Source organism: Diceros bicornis, chromosome 28 (genome assembly GCF_020826845.1).
Source record: "Diceros bicornis minor isolate mBicDic1 chromosome 28, mDicBic1.mat.cur, whole genome shotgun sequence".
NCBI classification, from domain to species: domain Eukaryota; kingdom Metazoa; phylum Chordata; class Mammalia; order Perissodactyla; family Rhinocerotidae; genus Diceros; species Diceros bicornis.
Window position 1 is genome coordinate 26008733 of NC_080767.1, and position 21301 is coordinate 26030033.

General features: G+C 38.9%; 1 long non-coding RNA gene across 2 annotated transcripts in view; it reads right to left on the bottom strand.

Moving 5' to 3' along the window:
• The window catches only part of LOC131393270 (uncharacterized), a 360399-nt gene that overhangs the window by 179687 nt on the left and 159411 nt on the right, over nt 1-21301 (bottom strand). For both annotated transcript variants that reach the window (XR_009215916.1, XR_009215915.1), the window contains exon 3: nt 10714-10801. This is a non-coding gene — a long non-coding RNA (uncharacterized LOC131393270). The remainder of the gene's footprint in view (nt 1-10713; nt 10802-21301) is intronic.

The following is a 21301-nucleotide window of genomic DNA, read 5'->3' on the forward strand; positions in this document are numbered from 1 at the left end:
GAGGATCATACAGTACTCTTGATGACTTGTCTAAGCTTACCATATAGATGGTAAGCAGGAGACACAGGGCGAGGGCCTCAAAAGGATAACAGTGTGGAATCATTTCCATCGCACTTGGTGCCTCCTGTAATTATCATACACGCTTGAAAATAAAGTTCTGCCTTCCAGAACAAAACCAAAACTGCATCTCTGATTCAGATGCTTCACTAATCAGAGTAATTTCTCTGAAAGTTAAGACCCCAGCCTTGGGCGTGAGTGGCACTGAATTACAGAGATGGGGCTGGGAATGTCAGCTCAGGATGTTGAGGCATGGGCTTCAATGAAAGGTCAGGCCAGGACATGGAAATGTCACAGACATCTCTCAATTCAATTCCTTCCTCCCCACTAGCCCTGACACGGCTGCTATCCAAGCTCTTCTTATCTCTGAAGGGGGCTAGTGAAACAGCCCACAAACTGGACCCTCCCTGGATCTGGTGCTTATCCACTGGATTTAACCCTTCATATTTCCAGTGGAGTTCCCCTCAACCCCATAAATAGAAATTTAATCAAATCTCCTACTCCTGCTTAAATACCTTTACTATCTCTTTGTATTGTGCTTATAGAACATAATAAAAAATTCCTTAGCTTAGAATATAAAATCCTTGAGAGTCTGGTTCCAATTAACTTACTTTGCCACATTGTGCTGCCCTCCAGATTCCACGTCATTCTTTAATGTAGGTATTTACCCTTAGGGCATTTTACATTCCTTCCTCATTCAATATTTGTTCATATTATGTTCCTTCTGTGCTTTGAATGTGCTTGCCCCTTATACTACTTTTCAAGTGCAAAATTTCTTTGAAGGCTTTAGGATGTACTTTAAATGGCATCTCCTTCTAGAAAACTTCACAGAATCTCCAGGCAACATAAACTACTTATTGTGTTCACAAATCAAAAAATATACTCCCATCAATGAAGCATCATTCACCGTGTTTACTTCAATCTGTTTACAGGTGTCTCATCAAGGAATTATGCATGAAGAAGATTGACCTAAGAAAACATAGTTTTCTCTTCTTTATATAAGTGGAAAATGAAACAATGATATGTCCAAAAATTGGATAGTGATTTAATAAAATCTTTCTTTTAACCATAACTCCATCCTTAAGATTCTTAGCTAGTCTCCTGTCTTTTAAATCCATTTAAATGTTGATGACTCTTAAATGTATACTTCCAGCTTGGATCTTTCCTCTCAAACCGACTGCTAATTTGAGATCTCATCTTGGATGTGCCACATATATCTCGAACTTGACATGGTCAAAAGTGAATTCCTGATATTCCCTCCCAAACCAATTCCTCCAGCATTCTTTCTGTCTCAGTTGATGGCAACTCTGTTCTCCCAGTGGCTCAGGCCCTACACCTTGGACCCTTGACGCCTCTCATTCTCTTACTCACCATATCCTGTCACTGATACCTTCAAAATACCTGCATAACTTGATCCTTTCTCACCCCTTCCACAGCTTGCACACTCATCCAAGACACTTCTCACCTAGATAATTGCAATAGCCTCTTCAAATTGTCTTCCAGATTCTGCCTCTGTTCCCTTCTATTTATTCTCAACACATTGAGACATCCTTTTAAAATAAAATCCAAATTTTCCCTTCTCGGCCCCAAATGCTGTGAAAACTTCCCATCTCATTTACAATAAAATCTGAAGTCCTTCTGATGACCTACCAGGCCCACGTAATCTGACCATTCATTCCATCTCTGATATAGCCCTCTATCCTCCCCTCTGTTTAATTGGCTTCAGCCATGCTGGCTTTCTTTTTGTTTCCGAAACATGCCAGGCCTGTTCTTGCACAGTCTTTGCACTCGATGTTTCCTTTGCTTGGACTATTCTTTCTCCAGATATCTGCATGGCTCACTCCCTCACTTACTCTTTATCTAAAGACTTGACTCAAATTCACCTTCTAAGTGGCAGCCATCCTGCATTCCTGACCATCCTATCTAAACTAAGCTATAGTCTCAGCTTGATGCTTCCTATCCCTTTACATGATTCAATTTTAATCTTACTGTCAATATACGATAAATTGTACTTTTTATCTTGTTCATTGTCTTTTTTCCATTAGAAACTATGTTTTCTAAATTCAGGGATTTTTGTCTGATTTCCCTTTGTATTCCTAGCACTTAGAACAGTGCTGAAAACAATACATAATTATCAAAAAAAGAAAGGAAGGAAGGAAGGGAGGGAAGAAAATCCATCCATTATATTTATTGTTATGAGGTCACGCATAAGAATAAGCTTGATCTCTATTAACGATATGGAAATATTTCCAAAATATATTACAGGGAGAAATCAGATTTAAAAATGGTGTATAATATTATGCCAGATTTTTAAAATAAATAATTTTACATAAGGTAGTACATATGTATATGAAGTGAGGGCTGAGAAAGGCATATACCAGTTAATAGTGGCTGTCTCTGGAGGTGATAAGAAATGGCACTTAGCATCTTTGTTTTGTATTTCTGTATAATTTGCATTTAAAAATATGTATGTATTAAAATTTTAACAGTGAAAATTTGATATTCAATGATGGTGTAGATGGTGTAGATTTTTTTGCACATTGAAAGCTGGTTATAATATATTTGTCATGTTGAAGAGCAATTCAGAGAATAGTAATAATGTTAGCGTTAATGTTCAACTTGGAAATCCAAACACTCCGCAAATTAAATGTATTTTTTTCATATTTGTTGCCAAAACACATTTGGCCACAAAACCTAACCTGAACTGACATGAGTTTATTTATAGACTTTAGCACCACAGAATGTGAATATTCATAATTTTTACTAATTCTGCCCCAGAACCTGCTATGGGTGACATGTCAAGTAATAACTATGCTCCAAATTAACTTTCTAAAATCTAAACAAATTCTGAAACACATCCAACCCTAAGATTTTTTTTACATAAGGCATTTTGGATATATTTTATCTATCTTCACACCAAAACTATTATCATTGGTTGGTACGTTTTTGACTAAATTCTTTTTTCTCTTTTGCTCTCTTTTTGAATCTTGTACTTTTTTGCTTTCTATACCAAGCTTCTTGTGCAATAAGTCTACAATAGACTTCTTGTGTAATAAATAAAATAACATATAAATTAAATTAAAACTTTAGGTAGGATCTTCAGGCATGAAAACAAAAATGTTTTAAAATTGAGAGAGCGATTGCCCTATCCAGGAGTGGCTTTGTATGTTGCCTCTTGTAACTAACAAACCCTAAGATTTTGTCAACTCAGAGTCTCCGGGTAAGAAAAAGGTAACCTATTAGATTAAAATGGGTAAATTTGGATGAGATAGGGATATGGGAAAGGACAGATTCCAAGAATATTCTGGGACAGGTTCTGCCCCAGGGACAATTTCAACACCGCAGCATTGACAGATGCGCAGTCATGGCTTGGTTTGTAGCACTTCGGCATTGGACAGTCGCTTTTCCCCCATCCCAGCCTCTCAGGCAGGTTTCCCCTAAAGACAGGAGGGAGTGCTGATGATATTAATAGAAGCAGCATGTTCTTTTCCTGTTCAGCTATTTAAAGAAATGTTCAGCTGCAAGGTGTGCTGATTTATGCGGCTTATCTTCTTCAACCCAGATAGAGCTCGCTGCTCCTCCCTCCCCTTACAACCGCCACTTAATGGATCTCTAACTGACTTTCATTTTGTGATATAAAATTTACAAGAAAAAGGGTGTGTGTCAGGGGGGAGACTGTTATTGTTTCCAGGTGTTGCTGATCACACTTGTGTGGGGCATGAACACCCTCAATTGGGTTCTTGGCTATAAATGCATCATAAACAAATTTAGAAGACAATCAGGCAATGTTAAAGGAGAGGGGAGAAATTATCATTACCAATGAGGTAACCTTAAGGTGCAATACAAATAATTCTTCATGGGGATTAGAAACGGAACCAGCTCTTCATAAATGGCTAAGAGATGTGGCTGGCTAAAATGAAACAGAATTAGACCCCAGAATAAATGCAGCATGCAGATTGGACATTGGATTTTTAGCGAATGGTCTCACATCTGTTTCTTGACATCCTTTCTAGCTTTCAAGGCCTAGTTCAGTAATTGTTTCCTCCTTAAAACCTTGCCAAATTCCCACCAGTTGGAATTAATTTCCACTTTCTCTCAGTAACTGCTGTTCATGTTTCCTGCATCTATTAGACTATTTATTATAATTTCCCACTGTTTGACTTCAAAATGATAGTGTTTTTATGGAGCTTCCCAAGCACCAGTGATCTGTGCATTTGTTTGAGATATTTTGCCAAATCTGTGTGCTGTCCATATTTTATTTACTTAATATTCTCTTTATATTTATTAACTTTTAAAAACATTTCTTATTTAACCTCATCCCAAGTTATAACATCTATAAAAGTAAAATTTCAACGTAATTATACACATGCATATATGTATATATATTTAAAGCATATCAAAATAAATATATAACTCAAAATTTTAGAATATTTTTTATATATCATCTCAAGTCATTTGGAATATCATCAGTAGTTAATATACTACATATTAAATTCATACAAATCTTTACAAAACATTGTCCCATTTTATACATATATTATATTTATGTTAGGTCCTTCGGTATGAGAACCACTTTTTACACAATGCGATGTACTCAAGAACTTTTGCTGAGCCCTTGCTCTATGGAAGATAGCATGCTAGGGCATCAAAATCTCAGTAATCAAGATAAAAAATACTTTAATATTGTAGTATTTTGATATAGGTTTAAAATATAAAATATAAAAAATCAAAGTGAATGCCAAGATTCCACAATGAACAAAACATCAACATTTTAAATAAAGACAGCATCAGTTATTTTTAAACAGAAATGATGATTCTTGGCTTAAGGACCTGTTTAGGGAATTGTAGAAGGTAGCACATTAAGTGCCTGGTCTGTTTTCCTCTAAAGCTGATGCTTTTAAACTTAGCAGTGCAATCGTGGAAACTTTATTTTTATATCTTTACATTTTCCTGAGGGACATTTTTTAGAGGAACACTTCAGGTCCCTTCCCCCAGACAGCTCCTCCCCGAAGGGGGAGGAGTCACACTTGAGTGACGGGATGGGGTAAGGGTCTCCAGGTAGGAGCTCCTTGGAATATCGTGTTTCCAGGTGCCCCTGTGAGCTAGCTGTCCTGTCCCCTGCCCCTCTGCCTGTACCTAGGTGGGTAAGGGTAAATCTAGGGGGAAAGTACTTAATAGAGAAGCTTGATAATGGCCTCAAGCCCAAAATATGTTCTATAATACTGCTCTAACAATAATGAACTTAGATTTTGATTCCTATCTGTCTAACCTTTGGGACTATTTCTCAGTTACTTCTGAACTTAAGGGACAGAAAGGAGTACTATTGATTGCCTTTCTTAAACCATAACGCAGTAGTATCTTCCTATTTCAATGTGCTTTGCAAACTCCAAAATGTTAGAATAAACATATTTGTTGTATTTTATCATTTATTTGTAATATAAATTCACTAGTATCCTTACTAATTTTTTTTTTTTTTGAGGAAGATCAGCCCTGAGCTAACATCCATGCCAATCCTCCTCTTTTTGCTGAGGAAGACTGGCTCTGAGCTAACGTCTATTGCCAATCCTCCTCCTTTTTTTTCCCCAAAGCCCCAGTAGATAGTTGGACGTCGTAGTTGCACATCCTTCTAGTTGCTGTATGTGGGACATGGCCTCAGCATGGCAGGACAAGCGGTGCGTTGGTGTGTGCTTGGGATCTGAACCCTGGCCGCCAGTAGCGGAGCCTGCGTACTTAACCGCTAAGCCACGGGGCGGCCCCTTTACTAATTGTTTTATATAATATGTACAAATACATAGCTTAATTCCTTGGAAACAAAAGACACTAGATATATTATTGTTTTCATGTTCTCCCCCACATAATATCACAGAATATTGTGGAGTTTTCATTTCTTGGTCCATAGCTGCTGCATCCATCCCTCTCCTTTTGTCCCCTGGCCCTTGAGAAAAACATCAAGTTTAGCATGATAATGTAATTAAGGTCATATTCTGCCTTCAGTCATCAATGTGCAAATGCTGAATGACTAATGAGACAGTCTTAACAGAGTCTCCTGAACTGTATACTCCAACAAGGCTGAATAGGCATGGTTTTTTCAGCCCCTTTTTGACACGAATGAAAATTTCTCATACCCTTCAGGCTTCTGTCAGAGTCAGAAAAGTAAATAGAATCAGTGTTACAATCATGGGGATTTTCAGAGAACGGGTTGTAAGAAAAATGAACTTTGTCTGTCCTGTCTCTCTCTTCAGCTACGTTGTCACTTCTTTTCTGGAAGCTGGACTGGGGTATCGGGATGGGAATTCAGGTAGCCAATCAGACACTATGGACTCAGAGGATATCCAGGCATTCGTAAAGAGCAGAAGATCCATTGCAAAGTGTCTGGGTGGAGAGGAACTAGCCAGAGTCAGGAGACTGGAACAGGGTGGCAGTTCAGCTGTAGTTTTGAGTTGAATTCCTTCCATCTCCTGAAGCACAGGCCTAGTCTTATTTGCATTCCACAGGGCATTTTTTAACCTTTTGTGTTTTTTTTTCTTTCACAAACTGGAGATTATAGTAATGACTACTTGATAGGGCTCTTATAAAAATTGAGACCAAGCATTTTGGACATAGCATGATGCAATGCCCAGAGTAAGTAGTAAATAAATATTAGTTCTTTTCAACATTTTAAAATCATAGACTGGTCCTTTGTGACTAATCCTGGGCATTAATTTTCCTACTAATTTTTATCCTTAAGCTACATTATTGGTCTAATCATAGCAACAATATAACCTTGTTATTTCTCCCTTGTTGTACTACTGGAGAAAACAAAAAACAAAGCAGTTTTCTGCTACTTCTCTTGCCTTTCCCCAACATCATCTCCATAACACTGTGAGAGTGATCTATTAAAAAATGTATACCTGACCGTAGCTCTCTCCTGCTTATAATCTTTCAATGCTTTTCCACTGTTTTTAGAATGAAAAGAAAATCCTCAACATGGTATGCCATATATCCAGCTCCTCACCTCATGCCACCTTTCTTTCTCTTCTTCTTTGAACTCTAGCCATGCTGGTGTTTCTTTCTTAAAGAAATCATTCTCCTTCCTGTCTCAAGGCCTTTTCACATGCTGTTCGCTAAGCTGTTTTCCCTAATGTCTATGTGAGCTTTGCATAAGTTTAAACATCAATTGCTCCGGGAAAACTTTCTCAACAGTCCCCCCTGCCCCATCCCACATAATAACGGGTCACTTTTTTATGACTTCTTTATTACATGTGTTTTTCCTTTGCAGCTTTTATCTAAGTAGGAAATTATATACTGGTGTGATTATTTTGACTATTATCAGTCCCTATTCATGAGGATGTAGACCTTGTCTATTGAACACGTTCCTATTTCCCTGGACCTGAAATTGGTTAGAAGTCACTGAATAACTTTTTTAAGCACTGTGCTTTAGCTCCATTTTAAATATTCTGAAAACTGAAATTAAAATTTATCGAATCATCTGTTCAAGGTCCTCCAGCCATCAAATGCCGGGATGTTAAGTTGGTAGTAGTGCAAGCAGAAAAGGTTGAAAATGAGGATAGCTGAACACGGGACTGTAATCAGGTTAGAGATGGCAGTGTTGGCAGGAATACTCCACACCTTCTGTCTTCCCCCTGCAGACATTTTCAGTCAGTCCTAACACTCTTTCCCGCTAAGACTGGTCCTTCTCAACACAACTCTCCAATAACTAGTTAAAACCTGTTTGCCAATCCTAACAAATGTTGGGACTAGAAGATTGTTTTAATGGTGAACGATGATCAAAATTGTATTATCTCTGTGGCAGTGGTAACAGAAAGTGATGGTTTAGCTTTTTCAGGTGTATTTTGGATTCCTCTGGTTTTTCTGAAAGCCCCTCAACATATTATCTAGTACACCCATGAATATATAACCAAAATGGAGTAACTAAACAAATTAATTTAACTGTGAATGAATGAATATAATTGAATCATTTGGGAATAACAGCAGTTTCACCCTTAATTTTGATACGAAATCCAAAATGCCAGGTAGTTGCAGCATCTCTGTCCCCTGGTTTATTCCATAGTCAATTGAGGGTCTGACCACACTTGGAAGCCCATATGTAACAGGACAGGGAAGATAGAACATTCCAGCTTCCCCTTGCCTAGTTGGAGTTCTCTTCCAGGATTCTGTTCCAGGTCAGATTCCCTAAGTGTTTTCAACGTCCTGGTTTACCACTGAACATGAGGGAAATTAAATATGACGTATGTTACCTGGCCTTGCTGGACTTCCCAGGGCACTCTGACTCCAGGCAAACTGGACTATCCCACCCATTGGACTTTATTCCTATTCTATGAGGATTTGCCTCCTCCCATCAAAGAGAAACACTTCTGATCCACAGCTGAGCTCCTGCAATCTTTTTGACAGCTTATCCGCTACTTGGGTTTAATCTGCCTTAGGTAGATCAAAAAGCATTGATATGAATTTTTTTGATTGGGTGCCTGTCGTTTTTCCTTCCATCTCTTTACCTTTCGGCAGCTGAAGGGGATCCATCATGATAATTTCCCATTATTAGGTTTGAAGTGTTTTGAATGTGAAATGCCTTTTCACTTAGAAAGAATTGATGCCTATAACTTGTAATGTGTGAGCAGTTTGGTAGAGTACTTGACAGCCCAAACTGCATTACAGGTAGCTAATCCCCATGGCTGAGCTCCATTAAAGAATAGATCGTATCTGTTAATACAGCCATAGAGTGTGGGTCATTGTGCTGAAAGGCAGCCTAGCTGCTGGGAGAAAGATTATTATGTGACTTTATTCTATTTTAAACTTGGAGAATATATGGTAGATATACTAGTCATGATTGATTAAAGATACCAGAGGGGATTTTATGACTCTCCTGGTATGTGCCAGGTTTATAATTCCAACCAGGAAGAAAAATGTCCCCAGTGGCTTAAACGAGACCAATAGCAAATATCAAGCTATGGATGGCTACCTAACTCCTGTATATCCTTCACTATGACTTCCCTCATATTTCATATAGTTCTTTGGAAGAGGTGAGAGCCCAGTGCTCTCTGATTCTTAATGCTTATTAAAAGTGCACCTTAAGAACACAGAGCTTCCGGTCCAATATTGTGGCCATGTTCCAATGTGGTGATTAATTTTTTTTCCCACTACACTAAGAAAGGCAAGTATGTTTCAATTCATGTTTCATTTCTAATCAATAAGTAGTAAGAATTTTTACTGTTGTTCAAGAACTGTGTTAATGTGTATGTGCCAGGATCTGTTCAGAATGACCACTGTAAGCACAGATGGGAAAGTGGAGGCCAGTGCATCACGTATTTGTCGTCCCGGATACAGACAAACCCAAGCACTGTTTGGTAACCATAGTCTTTGGAGTAATTAGGAATATAGTCAAGCTTATGATTCTCGCTGATTCGTAGATGCTATAGACTGAATGTTTGTGCCTCTCCCCACCCCTAAATTCATATGTTGAAACCTAATCCCCAATGTAGTGATATATGGAGGTGGGGCCTTTGGGAGGTGATTAGGTCATGAGGATGGAGCCTTCATGAATGAGATTAGCACTCTTATGAAAGACATCTTGCCCCTTCCACCATGTGGGGACACAGTGGGAAGATGGCCATCTATGAACCAGGAAACAGGTTTTCCTGAGACGTTGAATCTGCTGGTGCCTTGATCTTGAACTTCTCAGCTTTAGAACAGTGAGAAATAAATGTTTGATGTTTAAGCCACCCAGTCTATGGGATTTTTGTTATAGCAGCTCACACAGACTAAGACAGAAGGCTTATTAAAATATCTGAAGTCTGGATTGTGAGATAGCACTCATTTTATTATGTTAAATGTAGATTTTAGTACACAAAGTGTTATAAATGGAACTCCATAAAAACAGCCCATTCTGCAATCAAGATTTCATTGAACAGACATTTGTGTATTAACTCTGAAATTCTGTAAGAGACAAGATAGGTGCTGACAAGATGCCTAGCCTTAAAGAATGTGCACATCATGGTAGGACACTAAATGCAGATGTATAGAATAGTTCAATAACCAGTCAAATGGGATTCAAGTATAAGAATGTGAGGAACCTATGGTTTTATAAGTTGCTTTTTTATGTGACCAGCACAAAATTGCTTCAAAATCAACTCAGAGTTGTTTCAGGTGGAAAGGATGTCTCTCAAGTTTTGCAAAGTATTTATTTCTTGTGAACCAGATGTTGTACCTTAGAATTTATCTAGCTCACACATTCATGTATAGGGAAACTGCGTGGTCAGTGGAGATTATTATATTTACCAAAGGTGTTCAGTTTAGACAGCAAATCAGATATCTGAATTCCCAGTCTAGTGCTGGCACTGAAAAATTCTAATATTTTTATTAAATAGTTTTTTTAAACAAAATATATCCAATTTTAGGGTTGTTTGATTATTTAATAATCTCACTTATTTAGTAATTTCTCATTTCAGATAGCATTGTATAGTAGATAAGAGCAAAGGATTGAGATTAACATAAATTTTGTACTTCCATTTACTAGCCAAGTAACTTACTACTAATTTTCTGTGCTTCTGTTTTCCCATCTGTAAAATGGAGAAAATAATACCTACTAATAAAGTAATTGTGAAGATTAAATGAAACAACATATGTGAAGCCAATGTATTGGACGTATACTAAATGTCTTACCCTCTCCGTGTCTGAACTTCTTGTCAATCATAGATCAGATGTAAAATCTCATTGGTTCCTCTGTCTTCTCTATATGGAGTTTCAACTGCTGAAATGATTGAAATGGCAATTAAGATACAGATTAGGAAGTGATTGGAATGTATCTTTATGTCCATTAAGTCTAAAGAGCAGGCTGATACTAAAAATCGTTCATTTTCCATTCATTATTAAGTAGCAAGTATTGAATGAGTGTATTTTAAATAAAATTTAGATATTTTAGCTACAAGTTTTCTCAGGAAACTTTGGCTGTTAGCAATAGCTCAAGATAATTGTGGTCTCGGTCTTAAGTGAAAACATGACTGAAATGCTTATTTCTAAACCAACTTTAAGCCTTAAAATGATAATTAGCTTTTTTTTTTAAGTTTATCCATTATATTCAGTGCTTTAGTTTAATGTGATATTAGAACCTAGTAGTTCCTCATCTTCTGGCTAAAATCTCTTTAGTAAGAATACTTGGACTTGTGACAGAGTTCTTCCCACTTCTCAGTGATATTTCTGGGTCATTCTCTCTCCCTAGCCTCCTGACACAAATATCAACAAGGCAATAATTAAGATCCTCTCTGAGACCCCATTTCTTGTCCTGGGGGAAAACAACCCATGTGAACAGAACACAAAGGAAACCAAAGCACTTCATACTCAAACTGTACAATGAAGATCCAAACATGGGCTTCTAAGCTCAATCTTTCACATACTCAAAATGATAGTCATTGGTTTGTAATACCCACAGAGGCAAATATAAACCCTCCAATTTGCTAGAAAACAAACAAACACAAGAATTATGATGCTGAATAGATACAGACTAAAACAAAGGAGAAAGGAGAATCCTAGGGGAAATAACCCAAATAGAACTTCTGAAGATTAAGTCTGCCATTACTTTGTAGATGTAAAATCACAATGGCCTCTTATGAAATGGCCTAGAAAATGGAGCAACTACTACCTAAAATCTCTCTGATGACAACAGGACTCTCCTCTCAGCCTTTGCACCTCTGCCTGGTTTGAACCTTTTATGCCTGTCTTCAAATAGTCTTTTTCTGTGTCTCCTCTTAGCAATATCCACGGCCAGTGGCCTAGCTCTAATCTACATTTGGTTAGGATTTTCGCACTGAGCTATACCTTCTGTTTGCCCCAGCCATGCCGCATATGTACTGTTTTGCTGACTTAGGCCAAAGAACAACTTTCCACTAAGGAGAAGAAAGCTAGTACCTTTTCTCTAGTACCTGCCTCCTTACTTTCCTGCCCTTTCGAACGTGGAAGAAATAATAGCAAGAAAATCAGGTAATTGCCTTCGTGGTGACATTTTCCCAAGAATTATCTGCCATTTTTTTGGTTCTGCATTACTTATCTATCCATGGCTAGAGCCTTGGAAATCTCAAGCAAAGATCAAAGACCATAATGATGGGAGCACTGGTGGGACAGAGAGGAAAGGAGAGAAAGACCATCTGCCTTTTAGCAGAGCTGAAAATTCAGATAAATAAACTTGTTCATACAGGTACAGTGTTTCACTGTTAGTACTAAAAAAATTTTGTTCATAAAAAATAAATAAACTTGAATTAATTATAAACGTCTATCTCAAGGCTTGTCAATTTTGCTGCATTTCACACTTTGATTATTAAAGGATTTAATTTGTTAAATATTATACAGACAACTTTTTAAGGAAATGGTTGTTTTGGTACAAATGGTCTTTTGGTGTAAAATCCATGTTTATATAAGTGAGTTTCAAAGAAAATTTTTGTACAAATATTTTTTTTTTTTTTTTTTTTTTGTGAGGAGATCAGCCCTGAGCTAACATCCGCCAATCCTCCTCTTTTTTTTTTTTTTGCTGAGGAAGACGGCCCTGGGCTAACATCGGTGCCCATCTTCCTCCACTTTATATGGGACGCCGCCACAGCATGGCTTACCAAGCAGTACTTCGGTGCGCACCCGGGATCCGAACCAGCGAACCCCGGGCCGCTGCAGCGGAGCGCGCGCACTCAACCGCTTGCGCCACCGGGCCGGCCCCTGTACAAATATTTTTAAGTGTAAACACTTGAAATATAACATTTCAAAAAATCTCTACGTTGATATTTCTTCAAGTTCTACTGTGATATAGCGGGAATCTCAAAATATGCCCGTGACTGCAGGCTTTGGACTTAATACTGCCCTCTGTTGGAAGATATTACAGAACGTTAAGTCTAGCACGCTGGAAATCAATGCCAAGCCAGTCTTTCTTATTCACATCTGATTTCCTGCCCCAAGGGCAGTTTCTGCCTTATTCTTCAGATAACATCCCTCTTTTGTACTTTTTTTTTGTGAGGAAGATCAGCCCTGAGCTAACATCCATGCCAATCCTCCTGTTTTTGCTGAGGAAGACCGGCTTTGAGCTAACAGCTATTGCCAATCCTCCTCCTTTTTCTCCCCAAAGCCCCAGTAGATAGCTGTATGTCATAGCTGCACATCCTTCTAGTTGCTGTATGTGGGACAGGGCCTCAGCATGGCTGGAGAAGTGGTGCATCGGTGCACGCCCGGGATCCAAACCCCGGGCCGCCAGTAGCGGAGCGCCCGCGCTTAACCGCTAAGCCACGGGGCCAGCCCCGCTCTTTTGTACTTTTAAGTGCAAGTGACCAGGCCATTTTATTTGAGTACAATATAATTTGAGTCCAGGTCTTTATATCTTACCAGCCTAATAACAAGAGATGTTTGACAAATGTTATTGGGAGTGCCAACATACTTGGATGTGGTAGATAAATATTAAAACAGTCCAATCACTACACTCATAGTTTTTCTATGTTTTTGTTTTCTACTGTGATTATTTTTTATGTATTTCACAGTCGTATAAAAATAGAACTATAACTTTTACTTCATCAGTTATCCACCCGATCAAATGTATTTTCAACTTTTCTGAAATATTTCCAACAGTCAGACATTTTTATCCCCTTTTAGAATTTGATGTGATGTGCCTTTCCCCTGTACTTACGTTCCAGCACTAGACTCATATTTGTTGTTCTCCGAGAGGTCATGTCTTCCTTTTGTAACTTCTATATCTAGGTTCTAGAAACTTGCTGTAAACTCTGCTCTGAACTTGCTCTGAAACTTGCCTACAGACAGATTGCCCTGAGGTCAAATATGTGCCCCCTTAGAAATCTGGATTTCTAAGGCAGGCTTCTGGATTCTCCAAGATTGAGCTCCATATGTTTTCCTGCCTGGATATCCTCCTGGGACTCCTTGATGTTAAAATGTTAACTTTTCTAGATTGCCCTCCTGTCTCCTGTCACTATCCAAGCTGGAGATTATTTTCCTTTGTCATCCTGGACTGCCTTTCATCATCTGTACCTGAATCACCACTCCTGGCACATTCTGACTTTAGGGATCAGTCCCCCAGACAGTTTCAGTTAGTCGTTGTCATTATATATGACAAATAAAAAAAAAAATCTCTTTTTAACCTTTTTTCCCTTTTCACTCCTTTTCCCATGAATCATAAGGAGGCTTAATTTTCACTTTCTTTAAAAAAGAAAGTAAACACACACACCCCTTAAAGATTATACTAGAAGTTAGCTGACACTAACCTTAATAACTAAGATTTATTGAGTGCTTATCGTATGACAAATGCTATACTAAGTGCTTTATGACCCTATCTCCTTTAATACTCACAATAACCTTATGAGGTAAGCACTTTTTTACCACTGTTTTTCAGATTAAAACAAACAAATACAACCTGAGCCTTAGAGATACCAGATCAGCTGTTCAAATTTATATTGTGAATAAATAGCAGAACCGGAACCAGGCTCCAGGTCTGTTGATGATAAAGCCCAGATGCCTGTCTGCCAAAGCATCCTGCCTCTTGGCAAACTTAGGTGGAAGATGTATTGAAACACATGTTCACATTGAGTCATTGAGCCACAATGGTTTGCAGAGCTGGAGAATGAGCAAAGAAAGGAGAGAAGAAAAAGATCTCTTGACTCCTGCAGGTAACATCACTGATATAACGATGTTAAGGCATTGGGACTTTTTTCATTGCTGGAAGTTGCCAAATTTCAGAAAGTCTTTTACAAATAAACTTAGAACTTTACATAGCATCCTTCCTTTCATGCATGTGACTTAACCAACAGATGTGCACATCTGGCATCTAATATTCTGTCTCAAGTGCTTGATGAGATCTGGAGACTTCACAGCAGTTATGGAGGGGAAGGTCGTGAGGACGCTTCCGTGGGGTAGCGCCATAATTTCTTGGCCCATTCTGTTCCTGTTCTGTTTCCTCGGCTCCTCTTATGTCTTTTGGCTTTGCTGGGCCCTTGCTTTCGGGAGCTCCCTGACTGTACAGTTTGCAAACTTGCAATTTCACACCACATTTGTCACCATAGCAACAAAAAACCCTACAAAGTGGAAAATTTGTTGAATCAGCCACCAGATTTGTGTCTTGCTGGTGTCTAGTCAAACGCATGGCTGCGTCTTGGGTAATCTGTGCAATGGACTGGCATTTTTCCTAAGAGCTTTAGAACCTGAACTTCAATGCCCAACTGTCTCAATTCCTCCTTCACTGACCTTGTTTTCTTCTGACCCCAACTTGGTGGTTGGCCAAGAAGACTTTTTCCACTTCAACAGTTCAAGCCCTGTTTTCAGTAGGTCTTCATCTGGCACACAAGATGAACCCAGACTGAATTAATCAATGTTTAAGAAGCAGTGTTTATCATCGTTTTCTGTGTTTGTCAAACTACATGGAGATAATCGTATCTACCTCTGAATGCTATAATTTAAGAGATTTACACATGAATTTTATTCAAGCAAGACCTGAGTTTGGGTGTCAGGAGCCAACTAGTTAAGCTATGCTTGAAGGTCAAAGTCTAGTGCAGAGCTGAAGTGAAGCATGGTGGCCCCCTTCTGAGAGAGAAGGCCAGTCAGACAGACAGATTGTTCAAAATGCCAGCCTTAGGTAGGGAGGCCAGGTGTTCATGTCAGTACAGGGTGGCAAACTCAAAGGATAGAGAGAGCAGGCTCCTATAGATGAGTAAGGGTCTCCTATACTGCCCTGCTAGCTTCATTATTACAGGCCAAGTTCAGGCCAGAGACTAGGAGGGCAGGAGAAAGTAAAGGCTTTCCTTTGCAAGACTAAATGATTCTCTGCCCCCAGATTCTGCAACAGTTTTCCCTCTTGCTCTACCTCTAAACTGCCCTTTCTCCATATCACTGCATGTGCAAATCCTACCATCAATCAAAAAACCAGGCTAATGGGACATTTACTCCCCAATCTTTTTCTTTTAACACCACTCCCCAAATTAAACAAGATATGAACACCTTTCTGAACACCTGTAATAGTCTCTCTTTCTCCTATGTTGCTTGCTTCATTCTTTGTACTCAAATTGGTCCTCTAGTTGGTGCGTGTGGGTACACAAACTAGATCATAAAATGTGTGAGAGTAGAGATTATATTTGGTTCACTGTCATTCCAAGAACTAGCACAGTTCTAGTTGACTTTGTGTATGCACAGATGAGAACACAGGTTTACACAAATGTTTACAGTGTCATCTATCTGGCATAAACCATTAGTGAGCAGGATTTGTGTTTAATTTGCTTTTCTTTGGTGCCTAGTACGATACTTTGAACAGAGTAGGCTCTTTGCAGATTTTTGTTAAATGAATGCTCTCATAAACATGAACTGAAAAGATTTCCCAGTGCCTCTGAAGAGGCCAGACCAGTTTCCTGCTTATGCAGATCAATGCAAGAAATTATGCAAATCCAGCTAAAAGGATTCAAGGAAGATGGAACACTACTAACAGAAATGACTCACTTTCTCCACACTACTACTATTTCCCAGAATCCCTCAGCCTGCGTGTGGCCAGTTGAAGCCCCATCACTCTTTCCAGGAACAAATATAAGGGAATGATCTGCTACCTCTGGAGCTCTCTAAGTCCCTGATCCTAACTCCCCACAGTGGCTATGACTGGAGGAACCTGTGCAGCCCCTAAATGAGAACTTTACAGCCAAGCATTGCTGACACTACTTCATTATGAAGATGCATGGGTTGGCTGCTAGCTAATGAATGCCAGTGCTCGGAAGGATAAACTCAGCCTCTCCCTGATACAATTTAACATTGTATTTCCCTAATTTGAGCCTGATTTAGTCGCTGGGGTATTTGGATGCCTCTTCTATGGTGCCGATAGTTAATTAAACAGATGTTGCAGAGGGAATCATTAATTTTAGTGCTGCAGATGGGAGCGGAATGACTTTGTGAAGTTAATGTTTCAGCAAAACAATGGGCTTCTGTCATCAGTTGGTATAAACCAAGTAAATTAAGAGAACAAGTAGAATAGGGTAGGTCGCTCTGAAGAAATATCAATTATTCATTTTAGGAATTACACTTCTTTTTTGTCTCTGCATCCCCATGAGGAAAGAAAAGTGGATGTCTTCAGGGAGGGGAAGTGGAAACAGGCGGAAAGCAGATTGCAAGAGTCTGAAGCTTTAGCTATGCAAAGATTTTTAACTTTGTCAGGGTTTGCTTTGTACATGGGAGTGAATGGTTTGGGTGTACGGACTGAGCCAGAGGAACCAGGAAGATTTGTGACAAGGTATATAGTTAGGAGAACATACCACTGGAAGACAAAGAAATGTTTCTACCTATTTCACTAAGATTTATTCATTAGTTTAGCAAATATTTATTGTTGAGAGGCACTTTGGGACTGGGAACATGGCGATGATCATGAAAGACAGAGTCTCTGCATTCACGGAGCTCACAGTCATTCAGGAAAAATGTAGAGGTAACAACTGCTTGTCCTAGAGTAGTCCCTCACTCAAAAATATGCAAGTGTATCACACGCATATGTGGGGAAGAGAAATAACATTCTTTGAGCAACCCCAAGTGCCAGGAATGTGCTTAATATTTGTTATGAGGGAATTGATAAATATACGGGGAAACTGAGGCCCCAGGAAGTAGAATGCCTTCCCAAAGTCACAAAGATATTATAAAGAAATTACATATTAATATTGGCTCAGAAATGAATTTTGTCCTCAAGAAGCTTACATTCAATTAGAAAAGATACATTATGCAAGCATATCTATTCATTATACAAGATTTAAAGTGACTCGTTACATAAATAAAATTCGATGGAAATTCAAGGATGAAGACATGGATGTCCACAAGGACAATCACAGACAGAATCACGGAAGAGGTGGCATTTAAGGTAATCCTTGAAGAATGGGTTTTACTTCAACATGCCAAGAAGACAAGAGAGCTTATGAAGGACACAGATTTAATCAAGCCTTTTCATGATCAGGGTAATTTCTTCTCATATGACAGGATGAGATTCATGGTTATCAGTCTAGTTTGCTGTGGTAGTCAGAATAATGGCCCTGCAAAGACATCCCTGCCCAAATCTTCAGAATGTGTAACTATGTTATGTCGCATGGCAAGGGGGAATTACAATTACAGTTGAAATTAAGGTTACTAATCAGCTGAACTTAAGGTAAAAAGATTATCCTAGATTATTCAGATGGACCCAATGTAATCATAAGGGTCCTTATATAGGGGAGAGGAAGTCAGAAGGGTCACAACCAGAGAGATGGCACCATGAGAAAGACTTGACCGGCCACAGCCATCTTTGAAGAGAGAAGAGTGCCACGGGCCAAAGAATGTGGGCAGCCTCTAGAAGCTGGAAAGCAAGAGAACAGATTATTCTGTCGAGTCCCCAGAAAGGCAGCCCTGGCAGCACTTTGAATTTAGCCCACTGAAACTCATTTCAGACTTCTGTTCTCCAGAGCTGTGAGATAATATATACATGATGTTGTTTTAGGCCATTAAGTTTGTTATAATTTGTTATAGCAGCAGTAGAAAACTAATACATTGAAGGAGGAGGCTTATTTCTTCTTTGATTTGAGTAATTTCTGTTGGATAAAACCTAGATGCTTGTCTTTTCTGATTCTACTTTTTTTTTCCTTAATAAAATACATATTGCATGCAGCAGACCCTTACAGTCCATTAAATATTTTTTGTATCCTGATTGTTCATTCACTCCACACATATTTCCTTAGATTTCCTGAGATAAGATAGTGAATATACTTTATTCTCTTTCCTCCTGAAGCTTACATAGTAAAGAAAAGGGTTGAATTTAGACTTGAAACAAGGTGGATGGGTCTGTCATTTGCTGTGCCAGGGAATGCAGGAGCAAAAACTGGGCGTGGAACAGAATATTATCAGTTAAATTTTATGTATGTTGAACATGAGGTTCCAGGAGGCTGTTGTAGATGCAGGTTTGCAAGTTAAAAGTGAGAGACAGGCTAGAAATACAAATCATCTTAGTTGTTCAGCATTCATCTCAATTGCATTTTTACCACAGGTTGGGCCATCAAAATGGTGCCATACACAGCATCTGATGACCCCCCTCTAAGATTTCCTAAAGGCCGTTGGCACAGGCTCCATCCCTGTGTGTCTCACATGTGGTTTGTGGTTCTCTGAGCCTCACTGGCCAGGATGGGCATTATGGGGAAATGACGATGTGAAGAGCCAAGTGGTATACAAAGTGATTACTTTACTCCATCTCAGCATGGTGCTGAGCACACCAGCTGTGCAGGGCCCTTTCATGTGCCGTGTCTCCAAATGTGCTGATTAAACTGTATGTTCATTGATCTCCAGGGGCTCTGTTCTGTTATGGCACCGACTCAGCTGGGTAAACAGGTTTTATTGCTGCTTAGTGTCTCATAATGGTCCCACCTTAGTATTATTAATCCACTCTCAGTAATAATTGGTTTCAGAAATGTACCCCAACCTTAACCTAGATTATATTTTCTTTCTGCCTCAGATGGATACACAAACTCCACTGGCAATATGCACTTAATGGCAAATTTGACCCAAACCACCCAGTATTTCATAATGGCTCGAAAGTTAGACCACATGCCTATCTGAATATCTCAAGCTTTCCTCTTGAACTATTTGGTCAAACTGGGACAACATACAAAATCAGTCATATACATGTGCACAAATATGGAAATACATATTTAGGGTCTAAACAATACTGGGAATCAAAAAATTTAATAATTCCAGTCTTGAAAAATGAAAATTGAGCCTGGCACACTGTCACAATCATTGCTAGCTATTTTTGTTTGTTTGTGTGTTTGTTGTTCTTTTTACATGGTAATTGTAGGATTAATTCACAGACAAGCTGCTACACATAAACTCAAATTGAGAAGAGAACTTAGAGGAGTCAAATCACACACAGCAAAACATGCTAAAGTCCTTTATCTAATTAGAGCAACATCAGAAAAAAATTACTGAGAATGAGACACAGGGTATCTCCTATTCCCTGAGGCAACTTCTAAACTATCAAAATTTATATTCTTATCATAACTGCTAAACTACTTTACACCATCAATTCTTCCATGGTTACTATTAGTCAAATAATCTCAGAAATGTGAGACACTAGTTAAATCCTATAATTTTCCTCCTGGGTTTACTGAGACCCTAAAAGGGCAAATCATTTGCCCAAGATTGCATATTAAGTAGTAACATTGAAACTAGATGGTTGAAATTCCATATTGGCTCTTGGCTTCCAACATGGTAGAATAGGTGTTCTAGAATAGGCCCTCCTGTTTCAGGAAAAAGTAAAAAAAAAAGCTAGATTATAGAAAGGAAAAAATTTGGATACAGTATTATTATGTTTAAAGGTAGGTAATATTTCTACAAACATCCTGCCCCCAAAACATACACATCTATCAGCTGTTGGAAGCTGGGAAAAATGGGCAAATGGGAGAAGTGGCAAGTGCTTGAAGGTAGAGATCTAAAGGACTTCTGTGTTAGGATTACTGAATCTTGGGCCAGCAGAGTGAGGGAATGCTGACTGTGTGGCTCCACATCAGCCATGGCCCTCAGTGGGAGAACAAATGTCCCAAATTTGGGGCACAGATAGAGTCAAGGAGAAGCAGACTCATAACTCCATCTCCAAGTCTTTTCAACACAACACACAAGTGGTAACCTAATATTACGGCAGTAGAGACAGGCTGTTTATAACACCCATTGCTATGGGTCTTTTAGAGCCATTTTGTGACAAGACACCAACGACAAGTGAGGATATTTTTGGGTCAGAATGAAATTTTGCCCAAGAGAAAGTAAGACTGCATGAGAGAAGCTCTTTCTTTCTGTACACCAAAGAATCACTCTCTTGTGAAGAAGAGGATAGACTAATGATTATTATTTCTAATAATTGTAGCAATCTGTCTTATTATAATGCTTGGCTTCTGGAAGTTTCTGACATGTGCTAATGAGGACAAGGTTGCAGGTTTGATGGACATAGGGGTATGTTCATTTCGGTCCTGTCACCAATACTGTCAGTGAGTACTACTGATCATAAGAGCCACAGATATTAGAAGTGTTGCTGACTCTGGTTGACCCATCACTCTTACAGCAATGCTTCATAGTATTGAAGGTAGCAAGAAAGTGTTCAGCATCAACCTAGAGAGTCCATTTGCTCCAACCTTGCTTAGTCATTGTCCCAGTTGCTGGTCTCTAAGTTCCATGAGGGCACAGATTGGTCTACCTCATTCATTACTGTATCCTGTATGCTTAAAGAGAACTTGGCACATAAGAGGTA